Source organism: Perissodus microlepis, chromosome 10 (genome assembly GCF_051167445.1).
Source record: "Perissodus microlepis isolate ML-2025 ecotype Zambia chromosome 10, ASM5116744v1, whole genome shotgun sequence".
In the NCBI taxonomy this organism is placed as follows: domain Eukaryota; kingdom Metazoa; phylum Chordata; class Actinopteri; order Cichliformes; family Cichlidae; genus Perissodus; species Perissodus microlepis.
Window position 1 is genome coordinate 30663735 of NC_140470.1, and position 23324 is coordinate 30687058.

At 40.2% G+C, this 23324-nt stretch overlaps 1 protein-coding gene across 2 annotated transcripts in view; it reads left to right on the forward strand.

Moving 5' to 3' along the window:
* sgcd (sarcoglycan, delta (dystrophin-associated glycoprotein)) overlaps positions 1 to 23324 on the forward strand; it is a 428494-nt gene that overhangs the window by 139931 nt on the left and 265239 nt on the right. Inside the window, exon 2 of one of the 2 annotated variants that reach the window (XM_084940967.1) lies at positions 21272 to 21333. The exons of the other annotated variant lie outside the window; for it this stretch is intronic. The gene's annotated coding sequence lies outside the window, so the exon portion shown is untranslated. The remainder of the gene's footprint in view (positions 1 to 21271; positions 21334 to 23324) is intronic. 2 annotated transcript variants of the gene reach the window in all.

The window sequence follows — 23324 nt, forward strand, 5'->3', positions numbered from 1 at the left end:
TAAAATCTAGAAGATGAATGCATGTTGTGAATTTTAAGTGAAAAATAAACTAAAAATGTGTGAGTTTAAACCTGGCTGTTGGATATCTGGATATGGAAGTGCAGAGTTCACAGGCAAAGTACCAGAAGGTTTGGTTTATGGAGGGAAACAGTTTTTGAAACATCGGCAATAATTTAACAACAAGTGAGCTTTTTAAAAATATATATCTGGGTTCATGAACATTATCTGACATGCGGAAGAGGAACAGCTGTATTAACGGCACATTCAGGCTAAACCCTGAAAAACTCAGCAGACACATCCAGAATTTTTTTTTCTTCATTTTTTCCACTTTGACTCCATTTTTATGTGAATCATATCCATTGCCACGACAACAGAAACCTGACACCAAGGAAGCTGATAGAGAACCATACGACTAAAAGGGCTGGATCTAGAAGGTCGGCAGAATAAAAATCAATCAGTCACAGATTAATTCATTTTCTAAGATGGATAAAATAATAAATACTTCCAGAATAAATTTTCCAAGTATAATTGGATGGACTTTAACCTGTGTGGGTGGGCTGTCCAAGTAAATTCTACCTGTGGGAAACTGGATGTTAGCCTGACCAAACCCTGAACCTGCAGCCCGGTGAATGTTATTATCCTAAGATTATACACGTTAATCCTACAACCTAACAGCAACTAAACATAATATGATAAAACTGATTGCCTTCCTTGTCATAAAGGAGCATTAATTTGCTATTCATACTGGCAAATACTGTATATGTCAATTTCCCACAATAGTTCTGCGCAAGGTGGTGAGAAAATTCTGCTAGTTGATGAACCTGCAGATCACAGATCAGATCAGTCGGTGCATACTCTTTGAGATGAAACAGTAGACTTTAGAGAAGCCCCTCTGAGGCTGCCATTATCAGGAATGAACAGAATTGAACTAAGAGGCAAAACCTTCCAGACCATACAAGCATGGAGGATCTTCACAGAGTCTCCGGAGGCTAACTGACATCGTTTTTCAACGAGCCTTTGAGCCTCGGGCTGCCCGAGACGCTCGGTCAGGGAATTCCACAGTTGAGAGGATCAGAGAGCAATGTCCTCACGAAAATCTGCCCCCAGTCGCTGGTGTGGATCCAGAACAAACAGTATTCCTTAGTTTGGAGTGAAGTAAAAGATACAGATGATGGTAAGGCAGCGCCTCACCTACAGATAACCAGTACCTTGCATTTGGCCTTTGTTAGCCTGAACAGATGCAGTCAGACATGAAATGCTACATCAGAGGAGAACAGTGAATCTCAAAGGTCGTCAGCTGGGAAGGAGGGTTTCCTCTTCTCACACACACACATTGTATAATTCACCTTTCTTTAAATGCTATGCTGAGATTTGGATGGGATTGGGACTGCCGAAGGGTGGGAGAGATCTTTATGTGTGTGTGTGTGTGTGTGCGTGCGTGCAAGTGTGTTTACATTTTGTTGTGGGGACTAAAAATTGGAAGTTTACTATGGTTGTGGGGACCAACAGCCCTCATGGGGACTAAATCCCAGTTCCCACTAGTTTGAAGGCATATTTCAGACGCAGAATGTGCTTTTAGTGTCAGGGTTACAGTTAGGTTTATGCATTCATTTTTGATGGTTAGGGGAAAAGCATTACGTCAATTAGATGTCCCCACAAAGATATGAAAACACGGTGGCGTGTGTGTGTGTGTGTGTGTGTCTTAATCGCTGCAGTGGAAGAAATGAGAAGCTTCTTAATTTCCTCGTCGCTCTGCTCATGTCTCTTTCCACCCTCACTTCTTCTGCTCGTCATTTCATTTCGCAGCCTACTCTCATTATCTTTTTAGCCCTCAGCTCATTTCATCGTGCCCGCCATCATACCGTATCTCACTTCCTGCACTCGGTGTGTCTGTCGCCGTCTCTTCAGAGCAGATTAGTAGCCATCAAACCGCGCAGCGATGCTGACTCACGGCCCCGCGCACTGCGAGGTGGATCTTTTGTAAAATCTTTGAGTTGAACTTTCTCCATTCGCTTGCATCACTTCTTGCAGTCACTACTCAACTGCTGATACAACGCACACACGCTCACCTCTTGTGTCAACACAGGCACCAACATCTGTATACACAGGATCAACGCCTAAACTGACAAGCAGCAGTGATGAATTGCTCTCCTCTTTGCTTTGACCTCCCCGACTTTAGCTGGCAAACAGCACGTGTGCTTTAACTTCAGTGTGCTGTGACTCTCAGCTGTAGTCCACGACCGCACCGTTTCAGCCACCATCGGTAGCCTGACATTTACCTCATTACTCTTAACTTGTCTAGCGTCTATCCCCGTTAAAAAACGAAGGCTGGGTGTGGTAACAGCAAAACATCTGTTATTTTGGATATAAATGCATCGCGTGTCTGCATATTTAATGTTTGGAAACTAATAGTTCATGCCCTGAAATGCATGGAAGAGTCTAGACATGTCATTTAAATCTCTGCACATTTTGTTGGAGAAGTCATTTGATCAACCTCTGGCTGGGAGCTGTTTCACAGAAGTTACTGCTTAGAGGCTTTGTTTTCTGCACAGCTGGGGTTGGCACAAGGCCATGTTTTCCTTCAAGGTATAATGAGTGAAATGTTGTAAATGCCAGAGGTCAGATGACGCTTCACTGTTAGTCTGACCTGAAGTTGAAGCAAAGCAATAAATTAGAAACTTTTGTGGAGAAGGGCTGAAATTGTCCTTTAAAAAAATAAAAATAAAAATCAAACAAACTTGGCAATAAATGGGACAACAAAAGTACTGTACTTGACTGTGTTTCAAATGAAAACATCTTTTGTGCAATCAGCACATACAGCTTTTTGAGACTCGGACACATGAACAAGGAAACGAAAAAAAAAGAAAGAAACTGTGAAGCACACAGTTAACGCTTAAAATTAAATCGAAACATCATGCTTTTTCCAAATCTAAGTATTTCTGACAGGTAAATTTTACTGCATTAGCACAAATGAACAAATATTACTCAGACGGTGTGGCAGGTGTTTTTCACGTGATTAAAAAAAGGATCATTTGCGTCCATGAACACAAACAAGTCGTGTTCTGTGACTGTTTTTAAGGCTGCTGTGATGCTCTGCTGTGCACAGTGCTGTTGGGGCTGAACTGTTACTACAAGTCTGCCAATATAATTATATAAACAGCACCTAGTTTCATTTTTCTATTAAACTCATGTGAGTCTTCTTAGTATCTCAGACCTGCAGACATTAAAGTAAAGCTGAGAAAACTCCTTGATCTTCTGACCTTGTGTCAAGCATCGTCATGAAGGCGTGGGTTACAGCCGGGCTGCCCAGAAGACCAACATTTATCACTTTGGAGAAGCCTTCATGTTAGCCCCCCTCCCCACTCACCTCTGGGACCTTTAGCGTTTTAGTCTTGTCAACACAGAAATAATTCTTTTAACACTGAATCATTAGACAGTCTTGAAATCTACTCGGCATTCATTTATCTGTGGTGTTATGGTTCAGTGTAGATCGTTGCCAGATGGTTTTACCTCAAGTAGAGAATGGACAAGAGAACTTTCTCAGGTCAGATAAGTGAGTTGGGTTCATGATGATCCAGACATTCAAATTTTACATTCTCTTTTTGTTATTCCTTCTTGTTTTTAATGTCCACTTCACTGCATGCTTGAAAATGAGATAAAAGAAGAAGAGGATTGAGCGATAAAGTGATATTTTAATAGGAATTTTTTATTTCCACAGTTGATTTTAAGACCTATAGAAAGGGAGGATAAGCACACTCTGCCTCGAGGTTCTCAGACACAATGCAGTCACGTCAATGCGGCGATGTAGCATAACATTCAGCTTTGATACATGTGGTAATAAGTCATCAGAGCTGTGAGAGCTGAAGGACCGAGGAAGGTTTATTATCCCTGTCTTCACAGCCAGAAGCTTCACTGAACCTCAAAATTTACCGGCTCACACAGATGTCCTGAACGTTCCTGTAGTGACTGTGCAGATCATCAGTATCCAGGGGCCGTCCTCTTCAGACTGTTTTTGGCTGAAATACAAGACAGTAGATTAGATTTGAAAGGGTAAGCAACGGTGTAGTCGAAGAAAAAGCAATCGGTGTGTGTTCGTGCTTTATGCAGGAACTGCTCAATAGTGGGTTGTTGGCCCTAATGTTAGTTTCTCATTTTCATTTGTCTTTCATCTCATGTGCATCAGACATTAACAGCTTTACAGCCGTGTCTTCTGTCTGCATAACTGTTAAAATGCTAAGTGCATGCAGCTGTTATAACATGCTACTTACACTTACTATTTCCAGTTTTGTAAAACATATGGTAAATGGCCTGTATTTGTATAGCACTTTTCCAGTCCCCAAAGCGCTTTACACAACCACTCATTCACCCATTGGTGATGGCAGCTACATTGTAGCCACAGCCACCCTGGGGCGCACTGACAGAGGGGAGGCTGCCGGACACTGGCGCCACCAGGCCCTCTGACCACCACCAGTAGGCAACGGGTGAAGTGTCTTGCCCAAGGACACAACGACCGAGACTGTCCAAGCCAGGGCTCGAACCGGCAACCTTCCGATTACAAGGCGAACTCTCAACTCTTGAGCCACATATAGCTACAAGAAGTGCTCTGTTTGTACCAACATGGTTTCTAAGAAGAACAATCAGCAACTTGCCAACCACAAGAGGTCAAAGTAGTATTTGGTAATTGCTAAACTGCTTAAGCTAGCTAGAAACTGCTTCAGCAGTTTAGCTCTGCTTAAGCAGTTTTTTAGCTAGCAGGAAAATTGTATATTGGTGGTAAAAATAAAAATGCTAACGGGGCATAGCCAGTGTTGCCAACTTAGCGACTTTGTTGCTATATTTAGCAAGTTTTCAGACCCCCTTAGCGACTTTTTTTCTAAAAAGTGGAAGGGAAACTTCTGACCACTTTTTGACGTGAAAGCACGTATCGCTCTTACTCTCAACTAGCAGCAGGTGCTGCCGTGGGCACCTCGCCCGTGCCAAAGCGAATCGTCCTCACACAGCAGAGTACAACAAACTTATTTGAAATGCTACTGTACGACTAAGTATGTCAGCTACATGGAATATTACATGGAAGAATACTGAAGAAAATATGTCAATTTAAAAACTGGGATTGTTTTTGACTTTCAAAACTGCACCTGAACGTCTAGTTTGAAGCTAAAACACTCTCTGCTTTTCTACTAATGTACTTCACAGCAGGGAGAATGTCATACAGCATGAAATAAAACACTGATAAATGTCAGAAGAATTCAATTTTGACCAAATCTGACAAGCTAGTATATAAATATATTTTTTAAAAAACTACCTTAATGTGGTGTGAACATATCACGGATCATTTTTCTTATACATACAAGAGAAAAGGCCTAAATGATGAGTACTCATCAGAACCACATGATGGTGTTTCACTGAAAGCTTCCAAACAGAAGTATAAATGCAGCCCTGTCCTCAGAAATATAAAAGATGACACAGAAGGAAAAAGGCTTAAAAAATGATGCCAAAAAGAACCGTAACATAACGCCAAAAGCTAAATTTACATAAAAATATAAAGCATCATAAACCCCCCAAAGCACTGAACATAATGCTGGCATTTCTATCACATCTCATACTCATTAGCAGAGTGCGAGTGTGTTCACCCACTGTTCCTACAAGCTTTGTGCACTAATTAAGAAAACCTGGTGGCTGCCTGCTGGACTTGGAGGCTTGAAACTGTATGTGTGGGTTTTTTCCACTGTGGTGAATTTCTAAGCTGTAGCTCATCAGACTGAGGTCACTCTGGCTGATCGTCACTTTGAGGTTTAGGTTTAGGTTTGTGCTACCCAGATCAAATGAAGGGTAAAAATAATGGCTGGTATGTTGTGAGACAAGCAGGTTTGGGGCACAAATTAAAAAAATATATATACATAAAAATATTAACTATTTTCTTTGTAATTTGATCTGAGCGCAGTTTATGTATGTGATACTTCTGTTTAAGTAGCAAAGTGCCCGTGATTCACAGTGTGTGGTTTGGCAGAACCACAACATGCATGGCTCAAACTACCTACCCTGCTCTCTCACTTAAAGATATGTTGGCACTGCAATTCTACCAAGTAGACTGATCAGTTTAGTACTTTGATCTTAAAGAGTACGTGTTCTGCTTATTCTCAGCTCTACATTAATATTATTAGATCGTGCTGCAGCAGTTTTTAATGATTCAGCACCGCAAATTATACATATCCACCTTTTACTGGTACTCAGCGCAGTCTTTGTCTGAGACGGGTTGTTTTAGCTCATCCCCACTTCTTTGGCTGCTCCTCATAACCAGTCTGACAGCAGCTGGGTGGGGCTTCTGTGCTCGGTGCTTTACAAAAAATATCCCCTCCACTGTACATCTATGTGTCTATCATTACAGGGTTTGCAACCTTTTTCCCTTAATTCTATTTATATTTCACAGTGGCCAACTGATTTTTGGAAAAAACAAAATCAGGGTTGCAGTAGGTCCATGTGTCTATGCGTGCAGCAGCAGTTTGGGCCAGATTCATTGCCGGGGGATTGCCTCTTGACTAATTAAGCAGGTAGGCAGCGCAGACTGTGAAAGTGTCTGCACAGGATGAGCTGATGGCCATTAACACGACATCTGCCTCCACTTTAATCTCTCTTAGCGGGAGAGAGACGGATTGCAAGAGACGGAGGCAGAGAAACAGAATTGGAAGATTAGATGGAAAGAACCAAACATTTAAATCAAGACAGCAGACATGAAACTGTGAGCGAGAGTAACAATGATGGGAGTCTGTGCAAAGAGAAGACGAGCTGTATGAAAAGAGCAACAAAATTGGAATATGGAACAGCTGAAGATACGTAGCTGGTGTCAGTGTCGGTGGGAATAGCTTTTTAGTCATTTTCAGACAGTTTCTGGTCAATCTTTCTTTAATTTCTTTTTCTCTTGTTGAAGCTACAGTTTTTTTTCCCCGTTTATTCACATGTTTTTAACACATTTCAGCCACAGAGGAGAAAAAACTGTGAAGCCAAAGTTCACATTTGAAAGAAAAAAAAAACAGGTTTTTTTGCTCGCTTATTTTTCTCTTTTCCTGTCTCTGATATCAGGTGTGCTTTCATGTGAGTTGTGCGGACACGATCACCTCCCTCTCCTGTTGAAAAGTAGTGGGCGTGTTGGTTCAGTACAGCTGGATTGGTTTACAGTTGCTCATTTCCTAACCAGGCACTCGCAGGATATTTGCCGTGCTGAGAGTTTCTGAGTTCTTTGAAGCCCCGCGTGCTGTCGAACGCTGCTTTTGCATACTGCCCAGAAAACCGAAACCTTCAGTTTTCACAATTTTTTTTGCAGTTTCTTTTCTGTTTCGTTAAACAATTGACTGTGGGCTGGAATCACATCCTGCAAACAACGAGTCTCCAGATGGAAACATGTTCTCTGAGCTCCTTAAATTTGTTTCTAGTGTTTGTCTGTCGTACTTCTCTGACAATTTTTGCATGTTTTTCCAATTCTACCCTTAACTTGATTTGCAGCTAACAGCACATTATTACTCGTGTCTGTAAGCAATGACAAACACCAGCTTCCTGTTTTTCAGTGATTACTTTCACTGACTCGTCTCTACATTCTGCAGTATAAAGCCATGTTGTGTTAAGATGAGTTTTGTTTTTCTTTTACTTTTTGTTCTTTTGCAGAATAACTCAGGTATTAAATCTTTGCCAAAATTCTCACCTGACCTTTGGACTTTTAGCAGTACATAGAATAATTTTAGCGTTTGTTGTAAAACACAGAAACATTGAAATATGAACCTGGAGGCGAGTGGGAGTTTTTAAAGGAGATGTACTGCAAGTCACCGAGGTTATGGAGTAGGCGACTTTCATTGCTAACACTTGTTTGAATTAAGCTGAAAAACTGCAGCAGAACAAAAGTAGGAGGTAATAATAAATACAGAGGACAGCAATACACCATTGTCTGTTAGAATGTTGGATCCTGTTGGAAGTTTAAAGTAAAGAGGTCAGTGTGTATCCCTATGAAAGTAAAATAGGAAAAATAAATGCGGTAAATGTGGTAAAGGAAGGAAATCTGTCAGCCTGAATGTGTGAAATAACTCATTCATTTCCCAGACTGTCCTGTAATCAAACAACAGAGAGCTGTTAATTCATAAAAATGCTTTTTTATTGTTTATTTTGTTTTGTTGTTTAACTGTGTGAAGTATATATAATGTATATGTATTAGGGCTGGGCAATATGACCCAAAATTCATATCTCGATATTTTTTAGCTGGGTGGCGATATAAGATATATATCTCGATATTTTTTTAAAGCCATAAGTTAAGAACAAAAAGAGAGTTCTTAGTCACACTGTGTCCCAGATGTCACACAGGCATTTTTATTTACATACAGCATAGATTTACATGAAGAAATTACTCAAAAATAAATTATCAGCATTTATTAAATAATCATGCTCCATAAATAAAAGAAAACAATGTTGTTTTTGTGCATAACAAAAAGCTCATAATTGTGCAGTCAAAATGTAAACTAACAGACGCTGAGCATAATAACAAAGACAGGTTTCACAGTTGCTCTGTTCCCAACTTCTACTGCCTGACTGACAGCCTTGAGTTTGAAATCCTCTTTGTAACCATGTCTCTTAACAGGTGCCATTTATGGCCCTTATACACACACAATACGGTAATATTACGTTGAAGCACAGTGCGTATCACTCCGCGAGGCTCCTGACTACGGTAGCCGTAATGCTCCGACAATCCATCAAGCGGTGCAGCTCCGTAGCTTAGCAAAGTCAAACTAAAACATTTTTTGACAGATTGCTGAGCGCCGTGTACCACATAAAATCGGTTCGCGGTCAGTAAGCGCAACCAGAATTCATACGTAAGGCGCGCTGTCAACTTTTGAGAAAATGAAAGGATTTTAGGCCGTGCAGCCCCTGTGGGCTGCATGTCGTTAGCGTGGTTAGCTCGTTAGCGCGGTTAGCTCGCTAACACGTTGACACCGTTCAGCCCCACAACTCGCTAACGGAGATTTGCCGTGTCCATCTTGTCGCTGCCTGCAGGTGAAGCTATGGGGGAGGAGGGGGAGTTGTGTTCAGTGAAGGAGAGGCGAGGCCGAGTAACGTTGCGTAGAGACAAAAGTGGACAAAAGAGAGGCAAACTTGTGGCTCCACAAGTATAATTATAACGTAACATAGACTATATCGATATAAAGGATATTGTCACATCTTATATCTCGTATGAAAATATATCGATATTTTTTAAAAACTCGATATATCGCCCAGCCCTAATATGTGTGTATATATATGTGTGTCCAAAAAAACAAAACAAAACTGATGCCCTCCTTAACATTTTCCAAAGCTCTTCCGTGGGCCTGATTGGAGTCGTTGCCAGGCTGATTCCGGCCCCCGGGACTTATGTTTGAGACCCCTCTCTTAAGTGTCTTAATAGATATGGTGATTTATTTTGTTTTAGAGATTACGGCCAGAATGGTAAAATATTCCAGTGTGATAGCAACTAATAACTGATAGTATAAAGCTGTACTGGGTATTTTAAACTGCCCATAGGTGTAAATGTGAGTGTGAATGGTTGTTAGCGTTTATGAGTTAGCCCTGTGACAGGCTGGCAGTGTCATTTCAGGGCATGAAATTTTCTCTAGGTGATGACAGTTCTGATACAGAACATTCATTTTCTTGTAAAATCCAAATAAATCTGAAGTAAGCACAGTCATTTGTAATTATTCTGATCATTCAGCCTCATTCCTCTTCTGGCTTTAACTTTATTTTTATTTGCATAAAGTCTGACACCGCCGTCACTGCAGCTGCTCAGCGCTGCGTTGTAATTTAAAGCGCGATAGCACAAACATGATAATAGCAAGTCAGAGGGAGAAGCTGGCTGAATAAAACTTTATTCAGACAAAGGATACAGTTTTTAATTTGAGTCCTCAGCAGATCAGCGCCACCCTTCATTAACCTGCCCCGACCTGTTCATTAATTCACCTTTCTGCTCTAATTGGGTGGCGGTGTGTGTAATGGGCGCTGTATTCTTGTGCTCTCCGTGTAGAATAGAAAAGGAGTGATTAACAAAAGTCACATTGGTAAGAGTGTCATGCATTCGCAGCTCAGTCTCTGTCAGCAGGGTGGCCCTGAGCCACATGTGGGGAATGAATAGTGTTTTCTCAAAAGATGAAAATCTAATTAAATTAAGGAGGAGGGTGTAGCCCTCGCACTGCATTACCAGAATGACAAGTAAGTGGCTGCAGAAACTTGGAGTCTCTCGCCTTCTTTGACCGAGAGGCCAAACGTGGCTGATCGTGTTGTTGACTTTACTGAAGTCTCCGTCGTTCCTGGAAAAGTAAAGTTGCCATTAAAGATGTATTTTTTATGACAGTGTGAAGAAACTTTCCATCTTTAAAACTACAGTATAGTTATTGGTACCACAGGTTTCGTGACAATGGCATAATGGATGTAATCATAGTTCAGTCCACTACCACAGTGGATTTTAAAATGAAACTATCAAGACGAGACTCCCGGCTTTAATTCAAGAGGTTTAACAAAGTATCACATTTTTATATTTAGTCTGCCTTCGTTTGTTGTTTGTTTGTGAGTCTCTCAGTTTTGTCTTGATTGAAGAATAGTCTCTGTTGGGTTGAGATCAGGTGACTCAGTTGGCCATTGAAGAATATCCCATTATTTTGCCTCGAGAAACTCATAATCAGTTTGTGCTATAGGACCAATTTTGCAGACACTGGCTGAGTTTGAGCAGAGGGTATAGTCTTGTACACTGTACTGTTAACCCTGCTACTTCTATCAGCAATCGCACGATCAATAAACACTAATGACTCGGTTCTATTGAGAGTCAAATATTCCCAAACCATAACACTGCCTCCACCATGTTTGACAGACGATGTTGCGTTCTCCAGATCAGATGGTGTCGTTCGCTCGTTACCTTGTGTGTTTTCGCCTGTGTTCCTTGTCAATTTGTATTTTTTTTTTTTTAATTGAAAGTTTTGTAACTATGACAGTCATCCACATGAAAAAAAAACCAAATACAGTAAAAAAAAACAAACAAACAACTCATAATCATCGCTTCACTCTCATGGTGTGTTTAGGCCAAACTCAAATCCCTCTTTTCCCATGATTACATATAGAGATACAAAATTTGAGCTTCAGTTATCTTTATGGACCGCCAGCCCTGTATCATTCAGCTTTGATATGAAAACAAAAAAAAAAATAGGAAGGGAAAAGTTTGTAAAATCAAAATTCATTATATATCTCACAAATGTTCATTTCTGTGCAGATTGTACCTTCTTATTTTCCTTTGGCTTTGCTAAAAAATAACGTCTTATTGCAGATTATATTCTGCCACTGAGAACCTCATAAGCTCTTTTATAAAAAGGCACTTTAATTTAGCAATACACACAAAAAAACAAAAAAAACAAAAAAACAAAACAAAAAAAAAAACCCAACCCCCCCCCAAAAAAACCCAAAAAAAACCCAAAAAACAAAGATACTACGCACTAACAATAACATATTGGCACAGTGAAACCCGCAGATCTGCTCGGTCTGGGGGAGCTCCCCTCCACCTCTTTACAGGTCCCATGTCGTTAGGTTTTTACTACTGTCCACTCAGCACTTTACAGTCCATCCCTGATCATATTCGGAAGGGTATTTCCAGTCTCTTTTATAAATTACCTTTTATAAAAAAACGTCCTTAGCAGACCTTCCTTCTTCCAGTAGTTGCGTGAATATCTCATCCCACGTTACTACCTTCAACAAATCTCTCCCACTTCCTCCAGTTTTTATAAAATTGGTCCATTTTGAGGTTAAAAAAAAAAGTAAGTTTTTCCATTCTATATATTTCCTCCATTATTCCTATCCAATCTTTCTTTGTTGGGGGCTCTTTCTCCAGCCACCTCCTGGTAAGCGCTTTTTTGCCAGCTCCCAACAGGATGTTTATCAAATATTTGTCCTTTAAGGAGGCTGCTGATGGGATATCGCCCAAGTACACAGTACAAAAATCCAAATTTAGTTTGTGACCAGTCACCAAGTAAATTGATTCGACCACTTCACTCCAGTATGACAGGATTATTGGGCATTTCCAAAATATATGAAAATGATCTGCCAAGTTTTCCCCACAGTTTCTCCAGCAGTATCCATCTGTCAGTTGACCTTTTTGTTTGTATTTTATTTTGGGTGTTATAAAAAACCTAATAACATTTTTCCACGTGAATTCCCTCCAATAACCCGAGCTAGTAGTTTCCATCTGCGTCCTGCATATATTTAACCAACTGTCCTCTGATATGTTGATTTTAGCCTCCGTCTCCCATTTAATTTTGATATAATTGGTTGATTGATCCTTAAGTGATTGTAAGTTCCGATAAAGTTTAGCAATCAATTTATTTTTAATCTGACCTTTATAAGCTTCTTTTATAACGGGGACTAGGCCTTCATTACGTTCTTCTGTAGTTTTTATATTACTATTGAAATAGGACCTAACTTGGAGATATCTGAAAAAATCTTGGTTTTCCAAACCATAGGTGTCTCTTAATTTTTCGAAACTTTGTAATCCTTCTTTTCCTAACAATGAGCAAAATGGTCCGATCCCCCTTGTTAACCAAGTTGTATAACGTCTATCTATTTGTGCAGGGATAAATTCCTTATCATGTGTGACCCATCTGAGTTGTTTGAGACCAGCTCCTGATTTAAGACTTTCACATTCATCAAACCATATCTTTAAAGGAGTTTTAGTCCATTCATTTAAATTATTTTTCTGTTCCAAATATAATTTTTTATCTCCTAATATTGTCTGTAATGGTAATTTTAATTGTGTCACATCTAAATATTTCCATTTTGCTTCGTACGATGGATCACACCAATAAATTAAGTATCTTAATTGTGCTGCTTTAAAATAGCTTTCTAAGTTTGGGAGGGAAAGTCCACCCCTTTCCTTAGGTAGTTGCAATGTTATATATCTAACTCTTGGTTTGCGGCCCTTCCATATAAATCCCGAAATCATTCTGTTCCATAACGCAAATTGTTTGGCTGGTACGTGTACCGGTATAGATTGAAAAAGGAAAAGCAGTAGCGGAAGTATATTCATTTTGATCAGGTCAATCCTATTATACAGATCAAGTGGCAGTAGGCTCCACCTTTGAATGTTTTCTTTCAGTTCCCTTGTAATTGGTGAATAGTTTATTTCATAGATTTCTGTCAGTGTTTTGGGAATCTTAATACCTAAATATTTAATTATTTTATTATTCCAATTAAATTTAGACATACTTTTGATCTTTGTTGTGGGTACATAATTGTATGTGATCACCTGTGTTTTTTGTATGTTTATTTTATATCCAGAAAGTTCTCCAAACATTTCCATCTTTAACCATAACTTAGGTAAGCTTCTTTCTGGATCTGTGAGGGTCAGCAAAACATCATCTGCATATAATCCCATTTTATATTCCGTATTCCGTATCCATATCCCTTTAATTTGTTCATCCTCCCTAATAGCTTGCGCCAGTGGTTCAATAAATAAAGCAAACAAGGCTGGGCTAAGCGGACATCCCTGCCGACATCCCCTCTGCAAGTCCACTACTCCAGTTAAGCTCCCATTTATTTTTATTCTTGCTGAAGGTAAATAATATACATTTTTAATCAGTTGAATAAAAGGGTCTCCGAAACCAAACCGCTCCATAACCAAAAATAAATAATCCCACTGGACGGAGTCAAACGCCTTTTCTGCATCAAGGCTTAATGGAATTGATTCCCTTTGGGATTTATTCATATAATCCATTAAATGTAAGGCACGTCTTATACTGTCTTGTATCTGTCTGTTTTTGAGAAATCCTGTCTGATCTTCGTCAATAATTTCTGGTATTGTATTTTTAAGCCTTTCTGCTGTTATTGAGGTGAATAATCTATAATCCATATTCAGAATTGAAATTGGTCGATATGAACTGCATTCCCTTTTATCCTTGCCCACCTTTGGAATTACTGAAATGATTGCCTGTCTCCAGGATGCTGGTGACTCCCCTCCCTCCAACACATAGTTAAAACATTTTAATAATAGCAGTGATAATAACTCTCTAAAAGTTTTATAATATTCTGATGTAAATCCGTCCATACCCGGCATCTTATTTGTTTTTGTTTTCGCAATGGCTTTATCCAGTTCTTGTTTACTAATTTGTTGCATTAGTCTTTTGTTTTGTTCCCGTCCAATATTAGGTAAATCCAGGGAATGCAAAAATTTCTGAATGTTTAGAGGGTCAGCCTTTTGTGTCTCTGAATGTAAGTTTTTATAATAGTTTTCAAATGAGTTTTGTATTTCTTTAGCAGTGTAACACATTTTTTGAGTCTCATCATCTTTTATACTGTAAATTCCTCTTTCTTCTTGTTGTTTTTTAATTCTCCAGGCCAATAGTTTCTTTGCCCTAGGGCCGTAATCATAATACTTTTGCTTAACAAATCTGGCTTTTAGTTCTTCTTGTCTGTCATATATATCATTTAATTTCCGTTTTGTTAAATTTATCTCTTCCAATGTTTGAGAGTCTTCAACAGTGGTGTGTTTAGTCTCTAAATTCTTTAATGTAAGTAGTAACTCATTAATTTGCCTTTGTTTCTCTTTCTTTTTGTACGAGGACCACATGATCAATTTTCCTCTCATTACCGCTTTGGATGCATCCCATGTAACACTTGGGGACACCTCTTGATTATCATTTTGTTCACAGTAGTTTCTATACTCATTTCTTACTAATTGTATACACTTGGTATCATTTAACAAACTCATATTCAGCTTCCAGCTAGTCTGCTTTATTTCAGTCTCCAAATGTATAGACAAGTAAACACCTGCATGGTCTGATACATCTTTTACCCCTAGGTTACATCTGAGAATTCTATGTCTATCAGTGTTAAACATAAAAAAATAATCCAACCTGGAGTGTACTTTATGGGGGTATGAGAAAAACGTATAGGCTCTTTCCTTGGGATGTAGCTCCCTCCAAACGTCTATCATATTTCCTTCTACAAGAAGCCTTTTAACTGTTTTTGTCTCCTGAGTCGTCCTTTTAGTTTTGTTGTTGGAATCTAAGTGGGGCTGTAATTGTATATTCCAATCCCCACCACAGATAAGGGTTCCCTTGGTGTGTTCCGCGATCAGATTAAATAGTTTCTTAATAAATTCCTGATCATTATCTGGCGGCCTTTAAACATTTAACAGAGTCACCAGTTTATGATCAATTTGACCCACTACCATAACATATCGTCCTTTTCTATCCCTTATTTGTTGAATTAATTGAAAATTTATTTTATTAGCAATCAATATTGTAACCCCCCTTGCACACTTTTGTCTATATGATGAGTAGTATACATGTTTGAACCCCAGGCGTTTTAACTGCTCATGTTCCATATTGTTTAAATGGGTCTCCTGCCAAAATACTATATCATGCCTTTCCCTTCTCATTTTAGTTGCTATCTTTTTCCTCTTAATGGGGTTTTGAAGACCATTAACATTCAATGATATTATCCTATATTCCTGGAATGACATGGTTTTCTCCTAAGATACCATCTATAAGATAAACTCTCCCCGCCCCGAGCAATCAGTCCTGAAAAAAACGACCTGTGCCTTGAAAAACAACAATTGGACTTACAAACTACATATGACTTCCAAATAAGAAGTAAGAAACTAACTTCTAAATCAGCGAGGGGGATTCTCCGTGCGGAGGGCCCCTCGTGGGAGTATGATGTCCGTTCCGGTTCCGTCACAACTCCCAATAGGTGGCGAGAGCGCGCTTCACTCATCTCAGTTCGGTGGTCCTTTACTAAAACTCTATCAAACCACAGTTGTCTACTAATAAATTAACAGGATAACTATCCTAATATTCTTGTTGAACTATAATAATATTAATAACATCTGTCCTTAATTGTTCATAAAGTTTTTCCTTGACTCTATTTAACAACCATAAACGGAGTGTTTACTCACTAGAAGCCTCTCAACTAGTTTAGTCTTTCAGATGAGATGAATGATGAAATCTCTTGAGTTTTTCCCGCGCCCATTTAACATCCACAGCTCTTCTCCGTCCTTCGTCCCGTCCGCTGACCTTCCACGAGTTGTCCTCTAGCCTTGCTTGAGTCCCGTTAATCCCTTGAGCTGGGTGGCGGCTGGGGGTTTCCCCCGATCCACCATCTTCTTCTCTTTTTAGCAATCCTTTCTTCTCCAGATCTAGCTTTGCTGATGACGCGCTCTCGTAAGTAATCGGACCATCTTTGTAGAAGACCCGGAGCCTCGCTGGGGCCTGTGTCCGAAATCGGATATCCTTTTCCTTTAACATTTTCCGCAGCGGGGCGTATTCCTTTCGTTTCTGGATGATTTCTGCCGGGTAGTCGTGATCCACATAAATCCGACGTCCGTCTATGCGTATATCCTTCTTCATCCATGCTTTTTTCAACACTTCCTCTTTGATGCTATATTCGAGGAAGCAGACAATCATGGATCTGGGAGGCGCGTGTGAGGGAGGCCTCTGACCAAGTGATCTATGACAGCGTTTTATCCCCAACTCCAGGTCCTGCAAATCTAGTTCAGTTTTAAAGAGCTTCTCCACATATTTTGTCGGGTTATCAGATTCCTGGCCCTCCGGTATTCCAAATATACGAAGGTTATTCCTCCGAGACCGAGTTTCTAAGTCAGTTAGTTTAGCCAGCATGCGTTGTTGTTCCTCTACAGTCCTCTACAGTCTGAAGGAGCACCTCCCTAGCACTCGTGCTCCACTCCTCCACCTTCCTTGTCAATTTGTCTGTGTAACCTGGTGTAATCTCTGCCCAACATTCTCCGTGCCATTTCAGCTCTTCATCCTGTTTTTGTATGGTTTCAGGTTTGTTCTTTAGTTTTTCCCAGTGTAGGTTGTGTTTTAGTTCTGCCTTCGCTTTTGTTGTGTTCACCTTCTGCAACAAAGCTCACTCGCATAACATCCAGTGCCAGCATTTTGGGTCATTTCTCACAAGTAGGGATGGGTATCGTCTAGGTTTTATCCGATACCGGTGCCAAACCGGTACTTTTGAAACGGTGCCGGTGCTCGAACCGGTGCTCGAACCGGTGCTTAAAGAATGGAGAACACAAACTTTGTCCAAAAACCTCTCATGTTCAGCTGTTTTTTTGTAAAAAGATAACAATGTTAGTCTTTTCTGCAGCTATAGGGCATATATGGTATCACTCTTGGCTGGAAGCAGTGCTTGAACAATGGAAAAAAGACAAACTTTGTCCAAAAACCTCTCATGTTTAACTGTTTTTGAATTTTTCTTTGGTCATTTTAGCCTTTTTGGCCAGGGTGAAGGGAGTATCTGCCATCAAACAAGAAGACAGCCGCATGTATCCATGACGGTGTTTGCTAGTTTACCTTACATACATTAATGTAATAATGTGGTTAGAGTACACAACGTAAATTAAACACGAACAACATTAAGCTACTCACGCAGAGAAGAACGGCTGCTGCTGCCATCATCATCCGTCATCATTTCTGCTACACTGGCAGGGCTAGGGGCCAGGACTCTCCTCTTCGGGTTCTTGGGGGATGTTGCTAACTCCGGGACCGATAACAGGCACCACGCCCGCAGTAGGTACGGTGCATTTCTCGGCTTTAAAAAAAACCCCGCTATGCGTCGCCAGGTGTTTCATCAGATTCGAGGTGTTACCTCCTTTGTCAGTATCACAGTATCAGCTTAAAGCACTTGTTGCAGGCTGCTGAGTTTGCATCTTTTGCTGTGAAGCACAGCCAAACTTCTGACCGCTTCGCCTTGGGCATTTTTAATCTGTAGCTCTGCTCTAAAAGAACGTACGTACCTGGGCCCGCCTACTATCCTTGGAAACGTAAAATGATTGGCTAGAATCTGAAGTGTATCACATCTCAGGAAAAAAAAAGCACCGAAATGTGCGCTGCTTTTCGGTCTGGTTACTACCGTTTATGTCAGAACCGGTGCCATTATGGCACCGGATACCGGTACCCATCCCTACTCACAACACCACACGACTGCTGCTGCAGCCTTGACAGTATCAGATTGTTGATTTGTCCACTTCTAAAGTTTTTGGTATCTAGATATATTTTAGTTTACTGCCTAATAATGAACTCCTCCACTTGCGTCAACATCTCTTAGATGGACACGATGTAATACTTTTGCTAAATGCATTAAATGAATCAAACATGACAGAAGTTGTTCTCTTCTTTAATGCCTGCTTACCTGACACAAAGGGTTAAATCAATGTTTTGTTCCTAACTGGCTCTTGATTTTAATTGGTGTTGAGCTCCCACACATTGTCTACTTCAAGTAGTATGTTTTTTCCTTCAATTTGGCAAGGTTTTCTCAAAGCCCCGAGGAGAGCTTTGCAAAGGCCAAAGTGGTCTGAATATTCATGACCACACAAGTTGCACTGGCTATCTTGAAATCTGAAGTTACTACAGTGTAGTAGGTGAGTTTTGTGCCTAGAAAAGGTTACTCTCTATTCTTAGAGTCTTAGTGCATGCTGTTCATGATAGCAAAGTGAGAAACTAATTCCAGTAATTAGGTTCAAATATAACACACAAGTCCATGTGGAAGGCTATGCAACCTGCACCCACGTTCACTAAGCATAACCAGCAAAATCCTGTGCACATACCTGTGAGGAATTATGCAGCAGCAGAGTGTGGTGTGAGTGCTGGTGTGCTCCTTTATTCCTTTAAACGGAGCCAGCTGAGCTTATGCGCTTTATGTGTGTCACTTTACGTTCTGTCACATATGCAAATATCCACACCGAGACTGTTGCAAACCATGTTCGCACTCAATGAGTCTTAGTTTGAAAGCTTTTTCATGACTTGCTGTTAAGTAAAAGCTGCTGATTCGTCCACATTTTTAAACCTCCATATGCTGCACATCTCCACTCCGCTGAGCTGCTAATTCCTTAAACAGTATTTTTATTCCCCGGTCTAAAAGGGAGCCATTAAAGGATCCGGTTCAGGTGTGTCACCACTGACACTGGATTTCGTGGCTGGAGAATATTTTTATAGCTTTTCAACCTCAATGCATCATCATGATCATCGTACGACAGAGTCCCAACACTTAGTGCTGCTGGTACACTTTAATGCATGACTCGCCTCTCACTGCTCGAAACTCCATTTTTATTATTTTTTAATTAAAAATGTGAGAGACAAAGGCGACTGTGACTGTAGAACGCTGTGTAAATGTTTTTATGCACTACATGATCAGATTTGTTTCTTGATGCAACACCATCAAGCATGACTCTTGGACCAAAATTAATTCATCAAGCTCCCGCAGAGCCCTGATCTTGACATCAAGGAGTCAGACTGGGATCATGTAAAGAGACAGGAGGTGTTCAGAAAAGTAAAGCAACTTCTCCTCAAAAAATAGCTTTTTCTTCCCCTTTTCTCATCATTCTTAGATTTCTTTTAGGGGATAAAAGTGCTGCAAAGTACAGCAGTTCTGCAGAGGGCGAGATTACCCATGATTCATATTTTGTTCATTTTGTGCACTATTTTTATTTTACATGTTTACATTAGTTTATATATGATGGTATTCATTTAATGTAATCTTTACCTCACATTGGTGACTGCGTTCAGTGAAGCTAAAGCACAGTTTTTATAGTGCAGGAAACCAAACAACTGCTGTAGCTAAACAGACCACAGTAGCTAATGCATGCTAACCTAGCATGACCGCTGCTGGTCCAGGAGATCTGTTCATGTCAGAAGCTAGTTCATAATCCACTGAGGCTTCCGTATAGCAAATCACTGGGGTTGTTCACTGGGTTTCCTCTGCCTTAAACTATAAAACGCTTTGAGATGATTGTTGTGAACTTGCACTGTTGAAGGGGAATGGTTGGGTTCAGTCGTGCTTAAAGTATCTTTCACGGCATGGAATATCATGTGAAAGCATGAAATGCATATTAATTAAATGACTTTGTTTCTGTTATTCGTATGCTCTTTCATGAAAGTAGTTCTTTCTCACTTCTTAGTCCGGTTCTAGGTCGGAGCGTGTCTGGTATTTTTCTGCTCATGTTTTGGTATTAAACATCTTCCCATGAGACAAAGTCAACGGTCATTTATGTAAGCTGCATACTCTGACCCGTGACTGTGACCTTTATATTGTTGGTGCTCTCTAACTGTCTTTACAATTATGATGAAAGTAAAGGAGGAAGAAATAGATCAGGGTGTTTGTTTCCAGTTAAAACAAACCATATGTATCACTGGCATGTTGTTATTGTATTTTAATGCAATTTTTGATATTTTCATGAATCTTAAGAAGGCTAACCTAACATGGATGAAAGTATCTGCTTCGTTTTACTAATTCAGACAGACCAAATTACAGACTTCCTGTGTTTTGGAAGAAAAACAACAAAATGTAAATCTATGATTCATTTCCCTCCACCATTTATGACACCCTGATTTGTTTGAGGCAAGCAATTAGTGACTACTCAGTTTTTCAATCTAAGCATTGGTGTTAATTTTTCTTTTTTTGTTTGGTCTAATATTAAAAGATATTTCTAATTGGGTGATGGTGAGTTTTAATCAGATTTGCTGTGTTGTGTTTTCTTGATGCCACAATATCAGATGTCAAAACACAGCAATCCATCATAAACACTGATTCAGCTTTTGAAGAAAATCAGTGACTTATGACCCTTTTTTCTCCTATCAACCCCACTGCAGTGTGCAAAAAAACCTTCCGGCTCTGTTATTTTCAGATACACGATAACCTGACAGACAGGTGCAATCTATTATAAGGTTATTATAAGTTTTTTTTCTTGCTACAAAGGAAAGTTTAACTGCTGACACTTTTAAAAACAGAGCTGGCAAAGGACTTATTAAAAAAGAAGCAAGGTTAAGTTTGTTTACTAATGTTTTCGTCTATACGGAAGCATCAAGAGAAGCCACAGCAGGTGATGAATCGCTATATCGCTTTTTTAATATTCTGTTGCCACCTGCTACGTTGCTAAAAGACTAAACCGCAGGGATTTAACATGAAATCGCCAAAGTTCACTTAAGCTGAAATGAGGGCTCGGAGAGTCGAAACGACCTCCAGAGTTCTGTGAAGCTTCATTTGTGAAGGATTTCTGAGGAATTCTGCTGATCCGGTCCCTCGGTTCTTCCCGGTTGTGCTTCTTCTCTCTGTACTGAAAGCGATGACTGTGGGAGATCTGTGCACTGATCCCACATCAGCACTCCCTAATTGGAGAAACTTGGGAAATAATAATATAGGTCTGGGATGAGATGATCAGCTTAGAGGCAGCCCATCCTTCACCTGCTGACCGTATCTTTCTACCTCCTCATCCCAGGTGATTAGAGAAATCCCCCAGACCCTGTCAGAAACTCCGAATCAGCACACTTATACACTGAGGTGAGTGCGTGATTCAATTTCTGCACGTGTGTTGTTTTATGTGTGTGTTTGTTCTTATCCTGCATGCCTGTGTGAGTGTATCTGTACAACGTCACAGCGGTGCTAGAAGAGAGACTTCTCTGCTAAACATGAAGTAGAATTTCCTTACATGCCAAAGCGCTGCCAGCACTCTTATGTCTGGATCTTTCTTCTGAAATGGATGATGTGTATTTGGTGCTTGAACAGTGCTGAGTCCCAGGGGTGGTGTATGTGACAACAGTCGGTGTGTTCATGATGGCAATGCTTCAGTATGTTACTCACTGTAGCTCTAGTGATGGGTACCACAGAGACTGTATATAAAGGATGGACATGCAGAGCGTGACAAGCTGAGTATTTGAGTGCTTGATGTTTTAAAACTGGGAGTGATGATTGATGAGAGAGGCATGGATCCAATAGGATACCTGACTTTATTATCTGTTTTATACTAAATGAGAACAAAATCTACAAAATGACGTCGCACCATAAACGAAAAGCTGGTTAGAAAAGTGATCCCTCCTCTACTGTCCAACAACATGCTGCGTGGACGTCTGTTCCTGCACTTCCTGTTATGTACAGGGAGTGCAGAATTATTAGGCAAGTTGTATTTTTGAGGAATAATTTTATTATTGAACAACAACCATGTTCTCAATGAACCCAAAAAACTCATTAATATCAAAGCTGAATGTTTTTGGAAGTAGTTTTTAGTTTGTTTTTAGTTTTAGCTATTTTAGGGGGATATCTGTGTGTGCAGGTGACTATTACTGTGCATAATTATTAGGCAACTCAACAAAAAACAAATATATACCCATTTCAATTATTTATTTATACCAGTGAAACCAATATAACATCTCCACATTCACAAATATACATTTCTGACATTCAAAAACAAAACAAAAACAAATCAGCAACCAATATAGCCACCTTTCTTTGCAAGGACACTCAAAAGCCTGCCATCCATGGATTCTGTCAGTGTTTTGATCTGTTCACCATCAACATTGCGTGCAGCAGCAACCACAGCCTCCCAGACACTGTTCAGAGAGGTGTACTGTTTTCCCTCCTTGTAAATCTCACATTTGATGATGGACCACAGGTTCTCAATGGGGTTCAGATCAGGTGAACAAGGAGGCCATGTCATTAGTTTTTCTTCTTTTATACCCTTTCTTGCCAGCCACGCTGTGGAGTACTTGGACGCGTGTGATGGAGCATTGTCCTGCATGAAAATCATGTTTTTCTTGAAGGATGCAGACTTCTTCCTGTACCGCTGCTTGAAGAAGGTGTCTTCCAGAAACTGGCAGTAGGACTGGGAGTTGAGCTTGACTCCATCCTCAACCCGAAAAGGCCCCACAAGCTCATCTTTGATGATACCAGCCCAAACCAGTACTCCACCTCCACCTTGCTGGCGTCTGAGTCGGACTGGAGCTCTCTGCCCTTTACCAATCCAGCCACGGGCCCATCCATCTGGCCCATCAAGACTCACTCTCATTTCATCAGTCCATAAAACCTTAGAAAAATCAGTCTTGAGATATTTCTTGGCCCAGTCTTGACGTTTCAGCTTGTGTGTCTTGTTCAGTGGTGGTCGTCTTTCAGCCTTTCTTACCTTGGCCATGTCTCTGAGTATTGCACACCTTGTGCTTTTGGGCACTCCAGTGATGTTGCAGCTCTGAAATATGGCCAAACTGGTGGCAAGTGGCATCTTGGCAGCTGCACGCTTGACTGTTCTCAGTTCATGGGCAGTTATTTTGCACCTTGGTTTTTCCACACGCTTCTTGCGACCCTGTTGACTATTTTGAATGAAACGCTTGATTGTTCGATGATCACGCTTCAGAAGCTTTGCAATTTTGAGACTGCTGCATCCCTCTGCAAGATATCTCACTATTTTTGACTTTTCTGAGCCTGTCAAGTCCTTCTTTTGACCCATTTTGCCAAAGGAAAGGAAGTTGCCTAATAATTATGCACACCTGATATAGGGTGTT